Source organism: Lepus europaeus, chromosome 16, assembly GCF_033115175.1.
Source record: "Lepus europaeus isolate LE1 chromosome 16, mLepTim1.pri, whole genome shotgun sequence".
NCBI classification, from domain to species: Eukaryota; Metazoa; Chordata; class Mammalia; order Lagomorpha; family Leporidae; genus Lepus; species Lepus europaeus.
The window spans coordinates 27,046,674-27,066,003 of NC_084842.1; the positions used below are offsets into that span (position 1 = coordinate 27,046,674).

At 44.9% G+C, this 19,330-nt stretch overlaps 1 protein-coding gene across 5 annotated transcripts in view; it reads right to left on the bottom strand.

Annotated features, from left to right (window-relative positions):
• STOX2 (storkhead box 2) overlaps positions 1-19,330 on the bottom strand; it is a 253,967-nt gene that overhangs the window by 45,157 nt on the left and 189,480 nt on the right. The window contains exon 1 of one of the 5 annotated variants that reach the window (XM_062213218.1): positions 18,212-18,259. The exons of the other annotated variants lie outside the window; for them this stretch is intronic. The gene's annotated coding sequence lies outside the window, so the exon portion shown is untranslated. Of the gene's footprint in view, positions 1-18,211; positions 18,260-19,330 lie in introns of those variants that run through there. 5 annotated transcript variants of the gene reach the window in all.

Consider the following 19,330-nt stretch of genomic DNA (forward strand, 5'->3'; position numbering starts at 1 on the left):
TCCTCCAACATATTTAACGGTAGGTCAATCCTCAGTGTCACTTCACAGAAGTCAGATAACTGATAAAGTGTTAACAAAACTAGAAAAAGTCATAAAATCCTGGTATCAAAAGACTAAAAACTGGTCATATTCTCTTTCATCTCTCTATAAGGAATGCCTAAACATAATAGAACTTTTTTGCACTCTGAGAGAGTAGCTATCAGCTATATGTAGCTATTCAATTTTAAGTTAATTTAATCAAAGTCAAAATGTTGGTTCCACTATTTTAAGCACTCCACAACACATGTAGCTGGTATTTTCCATGCTGGACACAGCAGATAAAGAACATTTCCACTATCTCAGAGAGTTCTAATGGACAGCAGTGACCTGTCATCAGGTCAATCAACAATTATAAGAAACCCACGTACTATTCGGGTTAACATGAAAACCCATATTAAATGTTCTTCAATAAAAATTAGCACAAATGGGGGGGGGGGCCTGCACTGTGGCATAGCAGGGTAAAGCTGCCACCTGCAGTGCCACCATCCCATATGGGGGCTGGTTCTAGTCCCAGCTGCTCCACTTCCTATCCAGCTCTCTGCTCTGGCCTGGGAAAGCAGAAGATGGCCCAAGCCTTGGGCCCCTGCACTGTGTGGGAAGACCCAGAGAAAGCTTCTGGCTTCTGGCTTCTGGTTTTGGATTGGTGCAGCTCCGGTCATCGCAGCCAATTGAGGAGTGAACCAGTGGACGGAAGACCTCCCTCTCCCTGCCTCTCCTCTCCCTGTGTAACTCTGACTTTCAAATAAATATATGGTCAGATATAGAACAGTTCCAACACCAAAAAACTCCCTCACACCATACCTTACACACTCCTGATCCCTGGGAACCACTGATCTGTTCTTTGTTCCCATTATTTGTCCTTTTCCAGAAAGTTTTATTAATGGAGTCATGTAGTATCTAACCTTTTGGTACTGGATTTGTTCACTGACCATAATGTTGAAATTCACTCATATTGGTATACATGTCAGTAATTGGATTGCTGGGTCATATGGTAAGGATATATTTAACTTCATAAGAAACTACTAAACTATTTCCAAGCTGGCTATACAAATTAGCAATCCCACTAGCAAGGCAGTTCCAGGAGCTTTTTTGTAAGCTTCTTGAGTTTTCTCTAAATGGTCAGTTGGGTTTCAAGTAGGGACAATTTTCTTGCCTTATTCCAATAGACAGGAATGTCAGCATGATGCTGACCAGGAATGGTAAAAGCAAACTTCTGTGCCCTACTCCCAGTCTTAGAGAAGAAGTGTTCAGTCTTGCACCATTAATTATTATGCAGACTGCAGATTTTTGTAGATGTTCTTCATCTGGCCAAGGAAGTTGCCCTCTATTTCTAGACTGTTGAGGGCCTTTACTGTGAAAATATGGTGAGTGTTGTCAGCTGCTTTTTCTGAATGAATTATCTGGTTTTCCTTCCTTAGTTTGTTAACATGGCAAAACACATTGACTGGTTTTCAAATTCCGAACCAATCTTACATTCCAAGCCTTACACCACTTCATGATGATTTATCATTCTTTTATTGTATGCCACTAGATTCAATTTTCTGATATTCCGGAGGATTTTTACATCTGGGTTCACGAGGGACAATGGTTTGTAGTTTTCTCTTTATACTTTCTTTTAAAAGTTTTATTTATTTATTTGAAAGGCAGTGTTATGGCTGGTGCTGCGGCTCACTAGGCTAATCCTCTGCCTGCGGCGCCGGTACCCCAGGTTCTAGTTCCGGCTGGGGTGCCAGTTCTGTCCCGGTTGCTCCTCTTCCAGTCCAGCTCTCTGCTGTGGCCCAGGAAGGCAGTGGAGGATGGCCCAAGTGCTTGGGCCTTGCACCTGCATGGGAGACCAGGAGGAAGCACCTGGCTCCTGGCTTCGGATTGGTGCAGCGCGCCGGCTGTAGTGGCCATTTGGGGGGTAAACCAATGGAAGGAAGCCCTTTCTCTCTGTCTCCCTCTCTCACTGCCTAACTCTGCCTGACCAAAAAAAAAAGAAAGAAAAAGAAAGGCAAAGTTACAGAGAGAGATGGCAGCAACGGCCAGAGCTGCGCCGATCTGAAGCCAGGAGCCAGGAGCTTCCTCTGGGTCTCCCAGGTGTGTGCAGGGGCCCAAGAACTTGAATCATCTTCTGCTGCTTTCCAGGCTACAGCAGAGAGCTGGATTGGAGGTGGAGAAGCAGGGACTTGAACCTCCACGCGTATGGGATGATGGCACCGCAGGCGGTAGCTTTACCCGCTGCACCACAGCACCGGCCCCCTCTTTGGTTTGGGCCTCAAGATAATGCCAGTTCCATAAAATGAGTTGAAAAATGTTGCCTACTCTACTTTTTGAGAAACAACATGTAGAATTTGTTATTTGAATTTCCAGTGAAACTCTCTGGATCCAGAGTGTTTTGGTTTTAGATTTTAAAAAAGCCTCCAGGTTACTTCCAATGCAGACCCCAGGAGGCAGCAGTATCAGCTTAAGTAACTGGGTTCCTGCCACCCATGTGGGAGACCTAGGTTAGGTTTCTAGTTCTTGGTTTGGACCCAACCCAGTCCCATCTGTTGTGGGCATTTGGGGAATCAAACAGTGAATGGGCGTTCTCTCTCTTGCTCTTAAATAAACAATTAACAAAGATTTTCAAAATGATTTTATTTAATTGGTATGTTTAGACCATTTATATTTAATATGGTCACATGCTGGGGTTTAGATCTATCACTTTTTATTTTCTCATTTCATTCCTGTTTTTCCTTTCTTGCTTTCATTTGGGCTATTTAAACATTTTAAATATTCTATTTTATCTACTGTTTTCACTATATTTATATCACATTTTTAATTTTCACTCTAGGCATTTTAGTATACTACAGATACTTAACTTTTTACAGTCTACTTAGAATTAATATTTTACCTCTGTAAGTGGTAAACTTTACCATCATGTTGGTCCCTTTTTCCTCTCTCCTTTTGTTTTATAGTTGCAATATTTGTTATACCCACATATACTGAAAAACCCTATTACTGCTACAATATTTTCTGTATTTACCCATATTTTAAACAACGTAAAACTAATTACATGTATTTACTCACATATTTACCATTATCACATTCTTTATTCTTGATGTTCCAAGTTTCCCCCTAAATTGCTTTTGTCCATCAGCATTTGTTTTGTGCAAGACCCCTGAAGTGAAGTGCTGTTTTCACTGAGAATGTCAGTACTTCCCCGACAGTCTGGAGGACGTGCTTCCTGGATCTGTAAAGGGGCTGTCCCACTTTATCCTAGTGTTTGCCGTCTCTAATGAAAAATCCGCATTCAACGTGCTGTATCACATGTTGTTTCATTTTTCTCTAGCTGCTTTCAGGAGTTTTCTCTCTGGTTTTCAACAGTTCATGGTATCTCTGGGTATGGTGTGTTAGGTTTGTTCAAGCCTCTTGAATCTATGTCTTTCACCAAATTTGGGTCATTATTTCTTCAATGTTTTTTCATATTACATTCTTGTAGAACTTTGACACAAATATACTTCTTTTAGGGCTGGTGCTGTGGCCTAGCTGGTAAAGTCACTGCCTGCAGTCCCAGCACCCCATATGGCACCAGTTTGAGTCCTGGCTGCTCCACTTCCAATCCAGCTCTCTGCTATGGTCTGGGAAAGCAGAAGATGGCCCAAGTCCTTGGGCCCCTGCACCCATATGAGAGACTAGAACGAAGCTTCTGGCTCTTGGCTTCAGATCGGCACAGCTCCAGCTATTGCAGCCACCTGGAGAATGAACCAGCAGATGGAAGACCTCTCTCTCTGCCTCTCTGTAACTCTGTCTTTCAAATAAATAAATAAATAAATCTTAAAAAAATATATATACTTTTTTTTGGTACTTTCCCACACTTTCCTGAGGCTCTATTTATTTATTTCTCTCTTTCTCTGCTGGGATTGGATTATCTCTATTAACCTAATTTCAGGTCCACTGATTATTCCACATTGTCTCCATTCTGTTACTGAGCCCATTTTTTAAATTTTTTTAAAAATTTTTGGTTGCTACATATTTCAGTTACAAGTTTTCCCACGTGTATCTATATTTTATCTCCTATTCCCACAGTTTTGGTACCATGATGATAACAGCTGATCTAAAGTCTGAAAATGCCAACACCTGTGATGCCTCAGTATTTGCAACAGCTATCTTTTCCCAAATGAACTATTATTCTGGTTCCTTAGTTGCTGATACATTTAGAGGAATGTTAATTATTGTGTTGAGACTCTCAATGTTTAAATCATATGGACAGTGATTTCTTAAGTGGGTGGCCAACATGGTCAAGTTCAAGCTACACTCCAAGTCGCCTCCTGTCAGGTGCGATCTGAAGGTGAGTTCAGCACTCAAAGGCTTTAGGAAGCGGCCTGGATCCGTCCCAAGTGTAAAGCATTCAGACCTCTGCCTGGGAGGCGTGTGCTGGCCTCAGCGCACATCTCAGCCCTCAGAGCGTGTGGAAGGCTGCCTGGAGTCAGATCCAAACACGCAGAGCCACAAGGGAGCCAGGAGTCCACACAGTATTGTAGGCAGCAGCTCTCTCGATCCTCTCTGTGATCTCCCAGCACCGTCCAGTTTCCTGGAGCCCCTTTCACGCTCCTTCTGCCAGAAGACCGGGCTTTAGCTGCCTGGCTCAGTCTGCTGCCGCGTGGTGGGGATGACGGAGGCCAACACATAAATAAGTAAACAAACTGCAACAGGAATCTGCCTCCTGCTCCGGGACCACAGTCCTTGTCCCCAAAAAGAAGGCCTCCCCAGGCCCCGGCGTCAGCTGCCTGCCCAGCCTCCACAGGGCTCACTACGCACGGGGAGACGTGGAATGAAGAGGAGGAATCGTGGGAGGGAACTGCTCTGGGGCCAGTGGGTAAAGCCGCTGCCCGCGACACTGGCATCCTATATGGACCACGGTTCCAGGCCTGGCTGCTCCACTTCCGATCCAGCTCCCTAATAATGCACCTGGGAAAGCAGCGGAGGATGGCCCACGTCTCTGGGTCCCTGCACCCACATGGGAGACCCAGAAGAAGTCCCTGGCTCCTGGCTCCTGGCTCCAGCCTGGTTCACCCTGGCTGTTGCTGCCATGTGGGTAGTGAACCAGCAAATCGAAGATCTGTCTCTGAAATCCTGCGCTGAAATAAATAAAATAAATCCCTTAAAAAAAGAGAAGAAAACAAAATAGTGGCTTCCCCCACTCACTCTGATCTTAGGAGTCCCCTCTCCTGCTCCTCAGGTCAGGAAGTGAAGTTTGGAAGATCTTTCTGCACACACCCACATGCCCTATGGGATTGGGGTCACCTTTGAGCCTACACCAGGAGAACAGGGCACTTGCAGCTGGTCACCTCCTGCCCCGATGCCTGCTGCATTTACGTCCCACAGCCCTCGGCTGCTCTGTGCACTCTGTCCAGGCTCTCGGCTCTGTTCAGTGGGAGACACGGCATCCAGTACGCTCGCTCCACAGTGCTCAGATGCAGAATCCATAAAAACATTCAGGACAGCACTGGCAACAGCAGAAACAACTGAGTTCCCTGTATTTTCCACTTATAAAGACTTATTTTCCAATTGATGTAATTGAGGTGTTTTTTTTTTTAAGTTTTACTTTAGCCTCAAAAAGACATCATTCAATTCTTCCATTTCTCACATTTCAAACATCTCCCCTCTTTCCAGCTCTGTGATAATGGTGGACAGACACTGGTTAACCTCAAGTTACCTCCATTTCTGTGGTTCTGGTCTCTTAGGCACAATATTTTCTTTCGAGTTACTAATGAAGGGCTAAATTGATTGACAGGAGTGCCATCCTCTCTGTCCCCATGCCCACCCTCTGGACAAGGACTAGCAAGCTTTGTCATCAGTGTTAGATGGTTCCAGGAGAAGGGTGGCACCCACACTACCCACTACCCAGAGCTTCAGCGTCAAGTGTGACTACTGGGCTCACGGCATCCCTTTCTGAGCCTCTCGCTTTTCTCCACCATCCATAGAGGAGCGATGGGTGCCTTCATAGGCCCCCTCCTCACTTAGCTGAGGCCATCACAACTGAGAGGAAAACAAGTATGGCCCAAGACTTTCTCTAGAGAATGCTCAGTCCTGGGCCGGCTCACTAGGCTAATCCTCCGCCTTGCGGCGCCGGCACACCGGGTTCTAGTCCCTGTTGGGGTGCCGGATTCTGTCCCGGTTGCCCCTCTTCCAGGCCAGCTCTCTGCTGTGGCCCGTGAGTGCAGTGGAGGATGACCCAAGTCCTTGGGCCCTGCACCCCATGGGAGACCAGGAGAAGCACCTGGCTCCCGCCTTTGGATCCGCAGCAGTGCGCCGGCCGCAGCGTGCTGGCCGCGGCGGCCATTGGAGGGTGAACCAAAGGCAAAGGAAGACCTTTCTCTGTCTCTCTCTCTCACTGTCCACTCTGCCTGTCAAAAAAAAAAAAAAAAAAAAAAAAAAAAAGAATCCTCAGTCCTCCTATTGTCACTTCAAGCTCTTGCTATGTCTGGTCCCTAGAGGAGTATCACTCAACCATGCTGTCTAGGAACATGATGGGCTTCGAGATGCCTATCCACTCAAACACAAAACCCTCAAATATTACATCTCAACAGGTGCACTTCCATGCATAAAGAAGCTGACCCCAAAATTCCAGTGGCCTTCTCAGGGGAGGATATGACCCAAAGCTTCCATTTTAAAAAGAGGCCTAGGAATGCCGTGGTCATACCACAAATATTAGTCATTATGCCGTGGCCAGGGCAGTTTATTCACAATAGGACAACAGCATGTCTGCTGAGTAGCAATCTCTAGCAGGTACATGATGAACAGCCAGGGCATGTTTATAAATCTACCCCATTAGAGATGGAAACCTGAAAGGTTTATGTGCACCATAAATGGATATGCAGGAAAGGCTTCTACAGGATGAGCTCTCCCACTCCACTCTAACGAGGCTTCTACCTTCTGGCCGCTGGCTTCAGCACAATGATGGCACAAGAGAGTGAAGGCCCCTCGGCTCACAGGCGGAGTCACCCAAACATTTTGCACCCCTTCCTTGTGTGGGGTTCCTCAGGACACTTGGGGGTTTGCTTAGGAAAAGGGAACAGGGAGTGGGGTCCCAGGGGCTCCTCCTCAGAGTGTCTAGCTGTGCGCAGTCTGCTCAGCAAGGTGGGGGTCCCTACAGAGCCCCCCAGCCAACTGAGAAGCAGAGAGTGCACTGTCTACCCAGTGGCTGGCGAAGTCCCCAGAGCTGGATTATCACTGTGAACGACACTGGGAGGAATTCAGAGGGCAGAGGCCACTAGAGACAACTGAAGCAGCACATGCAATGCCACGGTTTATCAAAACAATGAGAAATGACAAAGTGAGCCAAAGATGGTCACTAACTCCAACTCAGGACAGAAATGTGGCTGAGTCTACACACACACACATACACACACACACCATTAGCGACTGAGCTGGAGAAGGCTGACAAGTGATATAAAATATCTTCTCAAGCCTGGGCCACGAACAGTGTGCAGTCTACACTGAGGGAAGGAGTGAGGGCTCAGCTCCCTTGGACTCCTTTTTGTTCAAATCCGCAGTCCTGGATCACTAGCTTCCCCAGCACCAGATACGTAAATGTAACGCCGAGAAGCTACAATTCTGCAGCTGCAGTACCAGAATGGACGCAGGAATAAAGGCAAATTAATCCTAAAAGTAAATATCATTGAATATTGAGCTGTGGATATAAAAGACTTCTAAAGTCACAAAATTTATGAACACAACTTGTCTGGAAGCTCTTTTATAATACAAAGATCATGGTGCATTTTTGTTCTTCAACCCCTTTTTATCCCTTTTTCCTTGCTAAGCCATTGCCACACTAAGTTTTTAACATCTTTTCAAGTGGCACACACACTGGATGAAGCAGGCTGGACTCTGAGCAACGTGCACAGATGAGTAATTCAATAATCAGCATGTCTACCACATTCGGATTGTGTAAGAATGGAGGCAGTTCTCACAGGAGCAGCAAAACTGACCTCGTCAGAGTGCCACACCTCATAAAAGGCTTGTTTTAAAAACAAATGACTGATGAAGAAAGAGAGTATTCCCAATGAGATCCTACATCCCGTTACTTTACACTAGAATCTAACACAGTCCTGCCTACATAGCTTAGTCATAAGTACTTAATCGCTGCAAGTACTCAAAATTTCACCTTCTTGTGTTATATTCTCTACCATTTATCCTCTCTATCTGCTCCCCCTCCTCAACCTAAACTACTCTCAAAATACACACACACACGCGCGCACACACACACGCACACACATCCCTGGCAACAAAGATCCTTTTGATGAATTGGCTTGAGGCCACACAGTGGTTGGGGGAAAGGGTCGATCTTTTCAGCACTGGGTTTGTACAGAGAAGTGGCAGGATTTCTGTCTCCTGGGCTGGTCACCCGAGAGCTGGACCATCCCTTTCCAACTGGTCAGCAGACCTGCGCTTGTGTGGACAGTTACTGCAGAGCCTGCATGAACAGAAGTGAACAGTAGGATGACATGGAACACTTTTTTTTTCCATAACGGTAGCTTTACTGGATTAAATCTTGGCTTTTATTGTGTCCGTCTTCCCTTTGTGTGTGTGTGTGTGTGTGTTCAGGTGTGCAAGAATGTTAAATGCCCTTGCTTTTAGTGCAGTATGGCGAGAACAGATGACACTTACTTTTATAAAGGCATTTAACTGCCAGAACTAAAAGTTGGCAATCTTCTGGGTGTCCACATGGGCTTTATTGCAATGTTTTTGGTATGTGAAGTCCAGAAGTCTGAGGACCTGGGGTTAGATTTCAGATGGGAGGGAGCAGCAAGGGCACAGTCTTAACACACGCCCTGAAACCTCTGCCTACCTTATTTGTGAATCCAGAGGGTGGAAAGTAAAGGATTACCCACCTGGACACGTCTTTGATTATGGAAAAGCGACAACATTGGATCCTCAACTCACAATGGCTTCTACTCACTTCCTAGGTGTGGACCAATCAATTTATTAACTGGATCCACTCATTGTTTTTCCTTACATTTCATCTTCCTCATTTTGTCTTCTATTGCTTTTTTTTTAAAAAAAATGGAATTTCTTTAATTCATTTTCCAAGATTGACATTACTAAGACACTAGAATATTTATTTAATATTTCCACATCTTTTTGGCACTGTATTTTCATAATCCAAAATTGATGATTTTTAATTTTTCTTAGCACCATCACTGTCACTACATCCTACCTTTTAACCGTGTCTGACTTCAGATCATAGAAATAAATAACACAGAGCATCTGGAGTCCTGGACAGCCAGCCCCCGGTATGAACACCACCTCGGGGGCCCGAATGAGAACGCCCCAGTGTCTCGCAGCCTCCCTCCGTTCTTTCTGCAGTACCCTGCTCTCTCCTTCCTTCTTCTCCTGCATCATTCACTTTAACAACAATGAATACGTCCATTTGTCTATTGTGTTGACCATCAGAAAAACATTCTAATAATAATGTTAAAATTATTTTCATCTCACATCATCTTAACCACTGTTCTCCCACTTCTAATATGCCCACCCAGTGCCTCAAAGTGCTTCTCTCTCACCTCCGCCTAATAATAGTACCTGCACTTTATCAAGTGGTAATGGGGACTTCATAGGCCATGTCGTGTGTTCTCACAAGAGTGCTATGAAATAAATATTGTTATCACCAAGGTAGGGACAGAATCCAGAAAAGTTAAGGAACTTGCTCAAGGGCCCAATTAATAAATAATTTTAATGTCAGATAAATTATAACAGCTATGGCATTGATGGAGTTATATTAAGGAAAAGAGAAAAGAGTTTTGAAGCAAAATTTGGCAGAGAAGGCCCAGTGCTGTGGTGGAGCAGGCTAAGCCTCCACAGGCAGCACCAGCATCCCATAGAGGTGTCAGTTCAAGTCCCAGCTGCTCCACTTCCTATCCAGATCTCTGCTACGGCCTGGGAAAGCAGTGGAAGATGGCCCAAGTCCTTGGGGCCTGGACCCATGCAGGAGACCTGGAGGAAGCTCCTGGATCCTGGCTTTGGATTGGCCCATCTCTGACCATTGCAGCCATTTGGGGAGTGAACCAGTGGGTGGAAGACATTTCTCTCTGTATCTACTGCTCTCTGTCTGTAACTCTTCCTCTCAAATAAATAATAAATCTTTAGAAAAAGTTTGACAGAAAAAGAACAATTTGCTTATTTTGATAGCTCTCCAAAGTACTGAGAAGATTACATCACAGTTTCTCCATGTCCTAGGCCACTCGCTCTAATTATAAATTTTTTAAGAACTCATGTTAAATAAAGATGGGTAAAAACTACTTTTGTTTATTTTTCTTTATTTGAAAGGCAGAGGCACAAAGAGACAAAGGGATTTTCCATCAGCTAGCTCATACCCTAAATGCCTGCAACTGAGCCAGGAGCCCAGAGCTCAATCCGGATCTCCCATGAGGGTGGCAGCGACTCAACTACTGGGACCATCATGGCTGCCTCCCAGGGAGTGCAAGGGCAGCAAGTGCAGAATCAGAGGTGCGGCCCAGGCTCGAGCCCAGGAACTCTCACCGGGGATGCCGGCATCCCAGCGTCTGAACTGCTGTGTCAAAAGCCGGCCCCTAAAAGCTATCTAATTCCTGGTTTCTGCTATGAGTGTTCAGGATCTCTTTGATTTCTCCCAGCCATGTGTAGTACCCTGATCTGCGGTCTGCCCTGAGCACATAACCAGGGACTGGCTTGTGGCGGGAGCACAGGGCTGGGAGGGTGAGGTGACGCCCAGGCCACCAAAGGCCTGGGATGTGGACCATGCCTCTGCCCAGCTCTTCGGTTCCAAACACTTCACTTCCTGATTTCTTTGGGGAAACCAGTCCTGTGTATGTTACTAAAAGGGAACATGCATTCCAGATCCACACGCAGAGTCTGAGGGCTCCTGTAACTTTTTCCTCTGCCGGCCTCTGGAAGGAATCTCACGTGGGCACCCAGTACAGCCTTCCTCCCCCTCAGCTACCACCCCTCGGAGCTCTCTCCTCTCCAAAGCCTTGTGCTCACTGTCAGCTGTACAGAGCTGGTGCGGCCCAGCCTCCTCCTCTGGTCCTAAGGCTCTGCCGTGACTTCTGGAGCCCCTGCCCTCCATGGCACCCCTCTGCCTTTCCTCTCCTCACCAAATGAGCCCACCCTAAACAACTCAGTGGCTCAAACTCAGCACGCTCAAGTCTGCATGGGTCATCCTTCTCATAGACCCTGCTTCCTCTCGTCTGTTAGCCTGGACTAAACCTAGCTCCACATGGCCCATGAATACATGAGGCTGCCTTGCTCATCCACCACCTACCTCCTCGCAATCTAAATGGTCATAGATGCTGTCCACTCTCTGCCTGGATTCCTCAAAATCTCTTCCTTTTCTCCCATTCCACTCTTGACCAGATCCCCGCCTCTGAGGTTTTCACCTGCGTTCCCCCATCTACCCTAAGCCTACCTGTCAGAATGGGCTTCCCTGGGGGCTATCCATTTAAAAGCCCTACTGATCAGGGGCCAGTGCCTTGGCTTACTCGCTTAATCCACTGCCTGTGGCGCTGGCATCCCAAATGGGTGCCGGGTTCTAGTCCCGGTTGCTCCTCTTCCAGTCCAGCTCTCTGTTGCAGCCCAAGAAGGCAGTGGAGGATGGCCCAAGTGCTTGGGCCCCTGCACCTGCATGGGAGACCAGGAGGAAGCACCTGGCTCCGGGCTTTGGATCGGCGCAGCGCCAGCCGTGGCAGCCATTTGGGGAGTGAACCAATGGAAGAATACCTTTCTCTGTCTCTCTGTCTGTAACTCTACCTGTCAAAAAAAAAAAAAAAAAAAAGCCCTACTGATCATAACATAACACACTGATACTAATCGCCTCCAAACTGTTAGAGCAGCTAAAACCAAGGGAATTATGTAAGCACAGGTGATAAGATTTTCTTACATGGAGTAACTTATCAAAATTGAAGAACAAATCATTTTTCTTCATCATGAAAGATACCCCACCAAGGTTAAAAGAATTTGGTTATTTTAGCAATTAAATGCAAATAGGAGATAAACAACAGTGGAGTATGTACTTGCATGGCAGATACTATATGTCAGGCACTTTATGTGGGTTACCTATATTAATATAACAATGTGTTATAGATGTACTCTTCATTTAATGAGCTGAGACTAGTCTGGTTTGTCTCCTGGCAAGTAAATGTCACCTCCAGATTTCAAATGTGATTCTGCCCAATACCCCAAGCCTATGTACTTATCACCTGCCACCAAGAAAATGATGGACATACAGGTGCAGTGAGTGGTTAAAAGACCCACACATGGTATAACGGCTTGGACTTGAATTCTACCATAATGGTTTCTTTTTAAATTGAAATTTCAAATTTCAGGGCTATAATATATTTATGCTGTCCAAAAGAAGAAATGGGTAAAAATGAGAAGCACTATTTGGTGATAAGAAAATTCAACAGGCAACATGTCTAAGACTTCACAGAATCCTTCCAGCTTTCTGTTTCTGTGGCCAGAAGTAACTTTTACACATTATCCATCTTTAAACAACTAAATAATATACATTTACCAGTACTTATATTTGGCACAAGTGTAGGTATTATCTGAATAAAAGGAAAACAAACAGGACCCATCTTCAAGAAATGAACCATCAACTTGGGGTACCAAGATGTGTAACTAATAAAGACAGTATTTGCTATCCCAGCTTTATTTATCACACACAACCTCACCATACACTCAATGTGGACAATATGAGCCCCAAATATAAAAGGACTGCACGTTATGACCACGGGTCTGTGAAATACCACTATAAAGGAGATTCTATGAACCTGGGAGGGGAGCGGAACATGGCCCAAGTACTGCGGTTACTGGCATCCACGTGGGAAACCAGGATGGAGCTCTTGGCTTTATGGTAGCATAGCCCAGACTTGACTGTTGTGGCCATTAGGGAGCAAACCAGCAGGAGGAAGATTGTGTGTGTGTGTGTGTGTGTCTACCTCTCTCTGACACTCTACCTTTCAAGTAAATAATTTTTTAAAGGAAATGCTAGCTCACAAAAATCTGAAAACTAGCTCTTTCTAAACAAAACAAGTAATTCACACTCGCCAAGTTTGTCCTCTGCAGCACTACTCATTCTACTAGAAAACCTTTCCTTCACACGTAGACTGGAAGGACCTTTCTGTCTAGGCCCCATTTTCATTATCAAATTTCGGTATTAGTAGACTGTAAAGGTTTATTTTGTCATAGCAGAAATACAATATTTTTAAGTTGATGAAATAATCATTTAGCACTGACTTCACTATTACAATACTTTAAATTGGAATTTTTTTTTTTTTTTTTTTGACAGGCAGAGTGGATAGTGAGAGAGAGAGACAGAGAGAAAGGTCTTCCTTTTGCCGTTGGTTCACCCTCCAATGGCCACTGTGGCCGGCGCATCACGCTGATCCGAAGCCAGGAGCCAGGTGCTTCTCCTGGTCTCCCATGAGGGTGCAGGGCCCAAGCACTTGGGCCATCCTCCACTGCCTTCCCGGGCCATAGCAGAGAGCTGGCCTGGAAGAGGGGCAACCGGGATAGAACCCGGTGCCCTGATCGGGACTAGAACCCGGTGTGCCGGCGCTGCAAGGCGGAGGATTAGCCTGTTAAGCCACGGCGCCGGCCAGTTGGAAAATTATTTTAAGGGCACTTTCTGAATGAATTTAAGTGTTAACACAAACGTGGCGTTTTGATAGCATATAACAAAGTCCTTTAGAACAGGCATGGGTTGTGTTTCTCTTAGCTGGGAATAACAAGCGCTCCCTACTTGTGTTTCCACAGGAAGGAACCTCCTTGCAGTGCAGACCCAGGCGTGTGCACCTGGAGGCATGACTTTTGTGATTAGTTAATGTGGGAAAAGGATTAATTTAAAGAAAGTAATTGACCAAAAGTTACACGGAAGGAGTGTTGAAGAATTAACAATTCTGTCTCATTCCAAAGTTCCAATACTCTCCATATTCTATCTTTCAGAGTACTTGATGTTTAAAAAAAAAATATTTATTCATTCATCTATCTTAAAGGCAGAGAGAGACATCTCACCTACTAGCTCACTCCTCCAAAGCCCACAACAGAGGAGGCTGGGCCAGGTCAAGGCAAGGAGCCAGGAACTCAGTCTGAGTCTCCCACATGGCAGGCAGAGACCCAAAGACGTGAGCCGTCACGTGCTACTTCCAGGGTGCGCATTAGCTAGATGCCAGAATCAGGAGCAGGGCAGGGACGTGAACCCAGGCACTCTAATATCGAAAGCAGGCATCCCAAGGAGCAGCTTCACCGCTGCACCCAACGGCTGCCCCTAGTCTGTGCTTTTACCTTCCCTCTCCCAACATTTTGCTTTTCCCACCAAAAGACTTTTGCTTCAACTGCTCAGTAAACGAACACAGTGGGCTTGAGATTGGTTTGTAAAGGGCGAAGTCCTAAAGAGATGCATTTTTAAATTTCTTGAATCCTTCCAATGATCTGCAAAGTGCTTTCTTTTTATCCAGACTTCCTCAAAGACGCACAGGTTTGGAAACCTCACAGACCATCAGTATCATCACTTGTGCATTATTTTTGACCAAAGTCATTTGCTAAGCTACTAGCTTTGTTAGATAATATCAGTGATGAGAGAGAACCACTACAACGCCGTATCTGCCATTGATCTCTAAGTCATCAGGCTTCCGGTCCATCACAAGTCATTCACTGTGGAACCTGTCACATGACATAATGACTCTCACTAGCTGGAACCTGCAATTGCTCCTCTTCCACAGGACTTTCTAAACAGTACAAAGCTCATGAAACACAGCAACTTACGATGTTTTTTCCCCTTTCCTTTTACTTAATCTCTGATATGTTAATTCCACACGTGTTAAATGCTCTAAAATGACTTAATAATGAAGACTTTACTGTATAATAATCTGATCCACTGAAACACTGTTAAGTCATCTAAATCTAAAAGATCAGAATTTTGCTCCTAGATTAGGCTAGCATATAGTTTCACAAAATAAAGACGTCTTCTCATGAGGACTGCTAGGCAAGATTTCCATATTTGACACCTTTACAGCTTGCAAGGTAACAAAGGTAACACACACCACCTGTAACAACTGGGCTGCATTGCCAAGGATCTGATTTTATGTATACCCTGAATCATTAATGAACCTAAAAATTATTTAAACCAGCAGAGCATGCTTGAGATTTCAGACTACACAATTAAACCCTCTGCAGAGAAATGAAAGAAGCAGAATATTAAAATGAGTACAGAGCAAAAGCGCCTGTCTTATCAACAGGTGGATTTTTTTCACGGGGTCACTGCACCCTGCTTTGTTTTAGACAAAGGACTTCAGCCTGCTTCCAGGGCCTCCCTGTTCATGGTCGAAGGACAGAGCTGTTTGGCACTGGCATTTATGCCATTAAATAGAACCAATATGTTGGTAAAAGTCACCATCCAGAATCCTACTCTTGCTGAAAGTGTCTTGAACTGACTATTGAAAACCTAGATACACCATCACATTTATTTATCATTACAAAAATCATATAAACAGAAACCATATAGATGAGTAAAAATAAGGCAAGTTATAAGTTCTTTCAAAGAACAGTGTGGCACACGGCACGACTGTGTTCCGTGGCCTTGCCTTTGGAGAATGGTGGCAGCTGGGCTGGATAATCAGCCCGTCAACGCATGCCCGTGGCCTGACCTCAAATAGAGCCAGGTAGCTGGCAGAGTTCACTGTCCTGTGCAGCAGCAGCAGCAGCAGCCGCTCCTTGTCGTTCAAGGTGCTTTTATTCTTTGTTTATCCATTTAAAGGCTTATAAATTTTTATGAAGTGTTTGCAAGGTAAATACAACAGGGAGGCAACAGGACAGCTCGGCGAGCTCGGTCCAGAGCTGGCTCACATGCTTCTCATTTGTGACATGATGAACTAACTGGCTCGTCCAACTCTGCTTTCCATACCATAGCAGGAGATGCTGCCCTACCCCTTCCAGGATACTAGGTTACTGTTTGTGAACCGGATAACACACTCTCTCTCCACCCGAGAAACCCTGCAGAGAATCCAAGTCACTGTGTCACGCAGAGCCGGGCTTAGGGCGGAGGGGTTTGGCTCATGTGTCCTTTGACACCCCTTGATGCTTTTGTTCCACAAACCACCCAGAGACGTTTCTAGATCTCTGCATCTATAAATACAACTCCCACTTTCAGTCTGCAGTTTAAACTGTCAAGGCATTATTCGGCAGACAAGTGTAGCATTCAGATATTAGGTTCGATTAATGCAAGCCTCCAGAAGATCAATATTAGGATAGAAACTGGCCAGTCGCAAGGAATTGAAAATGAACCAAACACACTGACCAAGCCAATCCAACGCTGTTTACAAGCCCCCCTCCCCGTTCTGCCTACCATAAAGACAGCATAGATAAAAAGACTTCTCAAAGCAACTGATGCCAAAATATTCTATAGAAACGAGCACGTCTGCCTACCCAACAGAAATGCACTTTAATATATCATTTATCCACCCACAGTTATTGTCACTGATGCCAGCCATCGAATGGAATGTTGACTCTCTGCAGAATGACTAACATGGAGGGTGATCTCTTTTTTTTTAGAATACGCGTGAGATTCTATATGCCACAGACACATGTGTTATCCATAATATGCACATGCACACATGAAAGAATGAAGAAAGGCAGCCGTAAAACTTCCTAACATGTTACAGTCGGTAATTAACGCAACTAGGAAGCAAAACACTCTAGACTGCAGTCTTTTGGAGGCAGGAGCTCATAATCCCCAAAGATTCAGAAGCATTACCTCATTGCAGCCTTGAGACAAGCTGAGCATTCACTCTAGGTCTTACCCAGCATCCACCGGTTCACACAAAGACAACAGAGGCGTGACCAATCACATTGTGGCTAGCAGGCACTGTTTCAAAGCCCTCTCCTGATATTACCCATTGACATGCTCACTGGCAGCCTGCTGAACTTGTCGTCATGGCAACACATCCCAGCTGCTCACCGAGGCTTGTTATATTACTTTTCCTTTTCACCACTCACTTAGCTAATTAAAAATTTAGAACTATGTTTTGCATGTTGGACGCAAATTGAAACAACGCAGGGTCCTTTTTCTCTTCTCTCTCCCTCGCTCTCTGTGCTTTTCGAATGGAGCTTTAAAAAATGCTGGGAAAAGCTATTCGAAGGACACTCCCATAAAGTCCCAATATAACCAATCAATAGAGAGACTGCATGTAGCTCTAGCCAGATGGAATTTGTCGCTAAACCTAATCTGCAGCAAAGCAAAACCAAGCCATGAACATCACGAAAGATGGTCTTCCTATTCTGAAATCTACCAGCCAATTCGGCATGGATTATTCGTGTTGAGATATCCCCATTATCTGTGGCCAAAATGTCCTTTAAGTGTTTTTATTTGACATGATTCTGATTTAAAGCAGCTTTACCCACAATTCCACAATGCCAGCAGAGTAAATAAATAAATAAAGCACAGAGAGAAGATCCTGCAAAAACTGCCAATATGGCAAATGCTAAAAGAGGTTCCCATGCCTGTGCACCTGCCAGACGTTATAGATTTCGCAACCAAAACGTACCATCTCTGGGGAAAGTCGGAAACAGCAGCCTACAGTTGAAAACCCATGGAAAGAACATACCAGCTTTTGTTTACCAAAGCAGTGAAACAAATTAAACCTCCCAAACAGCTTCCAAGATGATGGCCGGCTCGCACACATCATCTTTTGGAAAACTCCCCCTATGCCCTTCAGTTACACCTTCATAACAAGTCGATACCAAGGCATTCTTGAGTTCTAAGGATGCTAAAATTTCTCTAGGTGTTTCAGCTTTCCAGTTAACACATTTAATAGAGTAGAAAGAAAATTAAAACTGAAACTATATCCATTGTGAGTAAGGACAGACAACAGACATCAAAGAGGCCCTGGAAGTGCAAGTGTGGGAGCTAAAGGGGAAAGTCTGTGCTGGTTTCAATTAAATGAGATAATCAAGACATCAAAAACGAGCTTGGAGGGGTGGCTCCTTCCCGGGTTAGTCCACTAATCTTTCTCAGGCTGAAATAATCCAGGCCTGCCTGGGGTGTAGCGTTCAGCCCCCAAGCATAGTGCGAATGCAGACTCAGAGAGCCTGGCTGTATTTTTCTCCAGCACTGCCTATATCTCTGAATTTTCAGGTCTCCCACAAAACACCACTGCAAAGCCGCCCCACTCACCCAGGCAGCTGGACACAGAAACTCCAAGGAAGCCAGATGAGAGTTCTCAATTGTCTTGTCAGGGACACAGCATGGGCGGAGGGTGGGGGTAGGGACGGTTGGCAGGTCTGGGGGATTGAGGCAGAGAAGATAACTGACGGAGCTATTCGGGGATTACAGGTAAATATGATAGTGCTTCAAAGCATCTGTGGGAAATGGAATTAAAAGATAACGTTACTTTGGTGCAAAAAAAAAAAAATCTTGTGCTTGGTGTTTAGCACATTAAGTCGCTGCTTGGGATGCTCATATCCCATTTTGAAATGCCAAGTTCAAGACCTGCCTACTTGGCTTCTGACCCAGCTTCCTGCTGATGTACCTACCTCCTGGGAAGCAGCAAATGATGGCCCAAGTACTTGAGTCCCTGACACCAGGTGGGAGACCCAGATTGAGTTCCTAGCTCCCTGACCCATCTCTGGCTGTTGTGGGCATTTGAGAAAGGAGCCAGCAGGTGAAAGATCTCTCTTCATCCGTCTCTGTCTCAGCCTTGCAAACGTGAATTTAAAACATTTAAATTTTCCAATCCATGCATAGTTTTTTTCATAATATGAATTTTAAATGAACTTTTTGAAGACCCCTGTTTGCATGGATTTTGAAATTTTTTGTACCAAAAATAATCTTGCCTTTTAATTCCATTTTCCATTAATTTCCTTGAAATAGGCCCATAATGTTTACGTCTTCCCTGTCTTCTCACCTCAAGTCATCAACAGATGGAACATCTAGGATGGGGCTCTCAGTTACAACACAGTAGACAGTAAACAGTGCCTCTCAACTCCCACGAAAAATGACAGTAGGAGGAAGCAAAAAGGAGGAAAACCGAAGACGGAGAGTGAAAGCAGATGAAGCCATCAAATAATTTTGGAAGCTGGAAAAACAGATGGGTGAGAGGTATTGAAATAAGAGAGTAAAGAAAATTTAAATATGTAAAAGGAAAAGCCAACCATGGACGGTAGTGTGGGTGTAGCAATTCTGAGACAATTTCATGTGTGTGGTGAGATTGAGACAATTAGTAAATGCCCTGTCAGAGAAGGAAGACATAAACACAGACTGATGTAAAGCGAGAAGAGCCCTGGCATATCACTA